We start from the raw sequence: 6080 nt of genomic DNA, 5'->3' as shown, positions 1-6080 counted from the left end.
TAAGTCGTTATGAGGTTTTGCCTAGTCCTAACCTATTTTATGATTTCGTTTTTTTCAATTAGCCTAAAATGGGCTAAGGCTCATGATTTATATCTGACAGCCTGATAAATCCCATCAACGCTGCCTGCATGATCTAAATGCAAGAAAAAAGGACTAGTCAACATCAGATATGAACAACTTCAGGAGTTAGCCACTAGCTGATGGGAAGCTGCCTGAGGGTCAGTCTGTTTGTGCTATCATGCCAACTCCTTGTCAGTCATTGTCATACAGATATGAGACCAGGCTAGATGGGGAGGCCTATATGGTAACCTTGTGAACAAAGTTGTGTAACGTTACTGTTTCATAATGTCATCACCACCATTTGAGAAATGCTATTCATGTATGTTAAGCAATGCCATCATCACCACCTAGTAAGGATGACATGTTTTCCAGATTAACACATCCCAACTGTTCCCGACAGAGAATTGTAGCAAAGCGGTGATGAGTGCGCCATTTCTCCTACAAACATGGGGCTTGTTCCTCTGCCCAGGCGTTGATGATGCATGCCAGATTTTACAACGCCTGGATAGGTATTTTAAGTACCATATGTTATAGCAATCTGGTGTCCGACAGCACAGTTGATGACCTGGTACGCAACCATTGGTGGATGCATCCAATGTCTGAGCAGGGTAACGTGACCAAACTCTATGGGCGCTTTCAACATTGTAGTCGACTTTAAAGGTGAGTCAAGACTGACTAGTCAAATCACCTACAAAAGAACTACTCAATATTATTTGTAGATCAGTCAGTCACAATTGACCCATGCTACATCACGGTTTTGATGCTCTCGAACAAGGACTCATGGACAGGGACTCATTTCCGAGCAGACTGCGATTTGGTAACATCTCAGCCTTTACCCTGTAACTCATTACAGTAATGTTGTTGTCAACATTTTCCCTGACTTTGAGTAAGTTATTGTTCCAGTATTCAAGAAAACCACCTAGTTGCCTTTTTCTCTTTCATCTTTTGAGATATCGCTTAGCTTTTTTAACATACATTCTAAGTTTCAAGTCAATCGAATGTTCGGTTTACGAGAAAAAGATTTGATGAAAAAAAATCCAATATGGTGGACCGTATGGGTCCTTGAGGCAAATTTGGTCCTTATAATGAGAAACACTTAAATACCAAGTTTCATGATTTTATGTCAAGCGGAGCGGCGGGGCTGAGCCTTAGACTTTGAATGCATATTACAGCACCACCTATGGGCCAATGTGTGCTGTTTTTGGTGTCTGTGAGTAGCAGTGTTGATATACTTTGATATTGCATGTGAGACACTACCTTAATATTTGATGTTCATATTTCCTGGAATCTTGGTTAGTTTTGTCTGAACATTTGATCTACACTGAGTGTACAAAACATTAGGATCACCTTCCTAATTTTGAGTTGCACCCGCTTTTGCCCTCAGAACAGCCTCAATTTGTCAGGGCATGGACGAAGGTGGCGAAAGCCTTCAACAGGTATGCTGGCCCATGTTGACTCCAATGCTTCCCACAGTTGTGTCAAGTTGGCTCGATGTCCTTTGGGTGGTAGACCATTCTTAATAAACCCGGGGAACTTTTGAGCGTAAAAAACCTGGCAGTGTTGCAGTTCTTGACACACTCAAACCGGTGCGCCTGGCAACTACTGCCATACCCCGTTCAAAGCCACTTAAATATTTTGTCTTGCCCATTGGCACACATACACAATCCATGTCTCAATTGTCTCAAGTCTTAAAAATCCTTCTTTAACCTGTCTCCTCCCCTTCATCTATACTGATTTTATTTTATTTAACAAGTGACATCAATAAGGGATCATAGCTTTCACCTGGATTCACCTGGTCAGTCTATGTCATGGAAAGAGCAGGTGTTCCTAATGTTTGGTACACTCAGTGTATATGGGAACCCATGTACTGTAGATGAGATCAGCTGTGGGCCTACACGTAAAGGTCTCATTCCCACCTCTCTGCCATGATATCTCCAAACTGCCTTGTTCCATAACCGTCTAATTTGCACTTACCCTACTATGACTGTGGTACATCTTACCATGTGCTTCTATTTAAGTAATGACTGAACACAGGAAAGAAATGTTAATGTTACCGCACAAGTCTAATTTACTATCTGTCCACACCCATAAATACTTTTCTTAAAGACTTTTCTCTCTACGCGCAGACTCCCTTAGCCTTGTTTGGATATTATGTCAAATTGCTGTCAACATTCCCTAGATATCCTCTCATGACAGGTTTGTATGTTGATGAGGGTGCACTTTGTGGTTCATTTGAGACAAACAGATGACACCCTAACAGAATACACGTGTTGGGTAAGAGAGTTCCATGTAAGAGTTACGAAATAGGGGGAGTTGCTACAGATGTTGTTTTCCCCCATGTATTACACAACGTTGGTCATCCACATCTCTGCACTACCTGGCCCTGGCCAAAAGTAGTGCACTATATAGGGAATAGGGTGCCATTTGGGACTCAGCCTATGATTCATAAGCATGGCTTTATGTCTTCTGGTGTTTCACCATAAATGAAGCCATGTACACAACCTGTCATTACAAGGATTAACAGTAGTCCATGGTGGTATCTCCATAAACCTGGTTCAGTTCAATGCTAAATACTCAGTTAAACTAAATGCATTTCTACTTAGGCGTTATGACACATACGCCAACAGGGAGGTACAGTAGTAGGGGTTTAGCGCCTACATGGTTTTGCACAACTTCCTGCCATTTTGCTCCCTCTGTCTATCTCTTGTTTACAGCATTTGTAAGACAATGTGGCTAGCACGCTCTTACTTGTACCATGATCTGTGGCCTTAAACTGTTACAGTAGGTTACTCAATTGAGAGTAGTGCGAATGAAAAGATGCTCTAATTGCCATGACTGTGCTTTATGAAAACTGTAGGCGCAAGTGACTCAAGATGTAAGGGTTTGACCAGACTCATTGACGTGGACATGTTTGGCTTCTAGACTGCCTTTGGAATAGTGTGTCTTTCAGAACATAGTAGTTGTATCTTACCACAGGATTTCTGCTTTGGACTCTCATCTTGGAATCTGAGAAGAATAAGATTTTATTTGCTGGTTCTACATCAACATTGGGTATATGTGGAGTTTTACTGAAATAGGGTTAGAGCTGTGCGACTAGCCAAGAAATGGAAGCAAATTGTCTTCGACGTGTGGTTTTATTATTGCTGATAGGCTGGACTTTCTGTGCTGAAGAGACTGAGTTCTACTCCTCTACAGGTAAAGTTATCATATTAATTTTTAGATGCACATTCACTGAATCAATACTTTATAGTCAGGATTGAGGTCATTCACAGATTTGTGATTAAAGAGGATTCACTATTAGTGTATGTGCACCTCTGTGTCTATGAGCGTCAGATGGTATTCATGGGGAATGGCATTTTCCCCTTCCTGACAGATCACATGATGGAGCTGGTTGTCATTGAGCGGAGCCTAATCCAGAGCCTCAGAGATTACATCACAGCACAGAAACAATGCATAGACCGATTCAACAGGTGACAGTGCAGAGGGTGGTGGGCTTATGTGAAATGTCCACTTCCACTGTCACATAATATTCAGCAATTAACCTCATTTATCCATTGCCGGAAACTGGGTCCTTGTGATTCCACTTAAAAGTGATATATCTTTTGGCACAATAATTAAGTCTAAGTCCTCTAAAAAGAGAGTTGCAATTCGTTTTTATTGTTTTATTGATCTTATTGGCAATAAAGAAAAAAATTACAAATACTCCTAGATTGCTATCAGGAAATCTTCATTTTCTGAAAAAAATTAAAAATGTTGCCTGTGTGTTTCAGCCCATTCTGGTCTTCACCAGGGTAGGTGGACATGTAGATACAGTATGTGGCTGTTGAAAGAAAATGATCATTTTCCAACCGTAATCTAGGAGTTGCTTTTTATTTTTTTTATTTTTTGTGGCTTCTGGTGCCACAGCTCCTACATACTCTTCTGCTGGTCTCAGATAATCATATTTTCTAATAATCCAACACAGTGTTCTTGAAGCCTGTGAAAATGCCTCTGGAGACTTCCCAGAGGACCTGGAAAAACACATCAGCAACCCTTTCACTGCATACAAGCTGGTGCGAAGACTGAGGCAGGAGTGGAACATGGTGGAACAAGTTGCCAAGACATGTTCTTCATATATTGAAGGTAGTGATCTAATATCTTGAATTTGAATTAACATCATTAGATGTATACAGTATTCACATAGTGTCTATCTGCTAAATATACACACTTCCACTGTTGATTTAAGCCTTGAATTTAGGGGGGGTGATCTTTGTTTTCAGTTTGTGTGTGCGTGTACGTGTTAATACAACATCATGTTTTTATGGATCGATGATGCAGATTAACCTTTCGCGGTCTCCCCTACCCTTTGGACATAAAGAACATATACTGTATGTAAGAGTGCTGGCATGACTTATTGACTTGGTCTGCATGCAGTTTGAGCATGTGCTTCTGACCTTTTGTTCAGACAGACAGAGAGGGGTGAATCTGGCTGATTCTGACCCACAGTATGGATCCTTGTTCCCAAAAAAGATGAATGGCACCTCTCCCACACTGCCTGAGACCTGACACTGTACTGTCCTTTACACTGGAGATCCCACAGGCCTCCTCTATGGAACTTTTAATACCCCTCGTTAGTCTTTATGTATCCCATTGTATAGGGATCCCCCTCACATAGGGCGTCCTCCACAAAGTGATATTTTTTTAAATCACAGATATGATCTACAAGGCTTGTAATCTAATCTATGTTCACCTTATTACAACTATTGGTTGTATAAGTGTGTCTTAAATAACCGTAATCAAACTTACTCAAGGTTACACAAGACCATTACTAAACCAGTTGTGCTTGGACATAAAATATTAAGTGTGACCACAAGACCCAAGTTGTGTCCCAAATGGCACCATCTTCCTAATATAGTGCACTACTTTAGGGCTCTGGTCAAAAGTAGTGCACTAGGGAATAGTGTGGCATTTTGAACGCAGCCTTACTCAACCTTACACAACTACATTACTAAACCAGTTATGTATGCTTGGAAATGAATGTGTTAAAAGTGACTAGACCCAGTGTCCATTAATTCTTGTTCCATTTCTCCCTGCCGTGTTTAAACCTTTCCCATACATCTAGATTTCCTGGCTAATGTATCACTGGTCTCCCAGCGGCTCCCCAGTGAGAAGGACATGGATGGGGTTGCACTGGGTCTCGTGCGTCTACAGGACATATACAGACAACAGCAAATGCAAATCATTATAGTAGATGTGTCAGGTGAGACTAACCTGGGAACTGTACATCTACGAACATTTAGTGTGTAATCATTCTGGTAAATCACACCATTGCAGTTTAAGCCTCCTAAGAATAGTCATTTTCCTAATCATTTTCTCTTAATAGCAACGTACCTAAATTAACCATTCAATGATCACAATTGCTTGATGATTTCTGTAAGATTAATCATTATTGTGCTTTATTGGGCAAAAAAAAACTATATTTAGTACTTGAGTAATATCTTTCCTTTAAACTAACATTGGACTAAACACATCACAAACAATAATCAACAGTCCTCTTTGCCCTCAATGGCTCTGGACCACAATAACTCAGCAAGCCACTCATCCAGGGTTATCAGGTCAAGCTAAAATTTCTAGCCCAATGAAGGCTCAAAACCTGTCCAAAATGCTTGAAAACTAGCCGTTTTTTTTCACAGCAAGAGAGGAGTTGACATATTTATACAATAAAAGTTTTTTCCATAATGTTATCGAGCCAATTAAGAAGGAATATCATAGTAACTTGTAACGATGTTAGAAGCAAAATTCCGGTTTCCTCAAAATAATTATTATTGCAAGCTATGACATGCCGTAATAAAGGAATTTGAATATGTGGCAAGAGAAAAGATCATTCGCATTTATTAAACTCGCCAGATCAGGAGGTATGGTATATGGCCAAAATACCACGGCTCTGGGCTGTTCTTAAGCATTACGCAATGCAGAGTGCCTGGATACAGCCGTTAGCTGTGGTATATATTTATTTTATTTTATTTAACCTTTATTTAACT

Source organism: Coregonus clupeaformis, chromosome 9 (assembly GCF_020615455.1).
Source record: "Coregonus clupeaformis isolate EN_2021a chromosome 9, ASM2061545v1, whole genome shotgun sequence".
NCBI classification, from domain to species: domain Eukaryota; kingdom Metazoa; phylum Chordata; class Actinopteri; order Salmoniformes; family Salmonidae; genus Coregonus; species Coregonus clupeaformis.
This window is presented reverse-complemented; position numbering follows the sequence as displayed.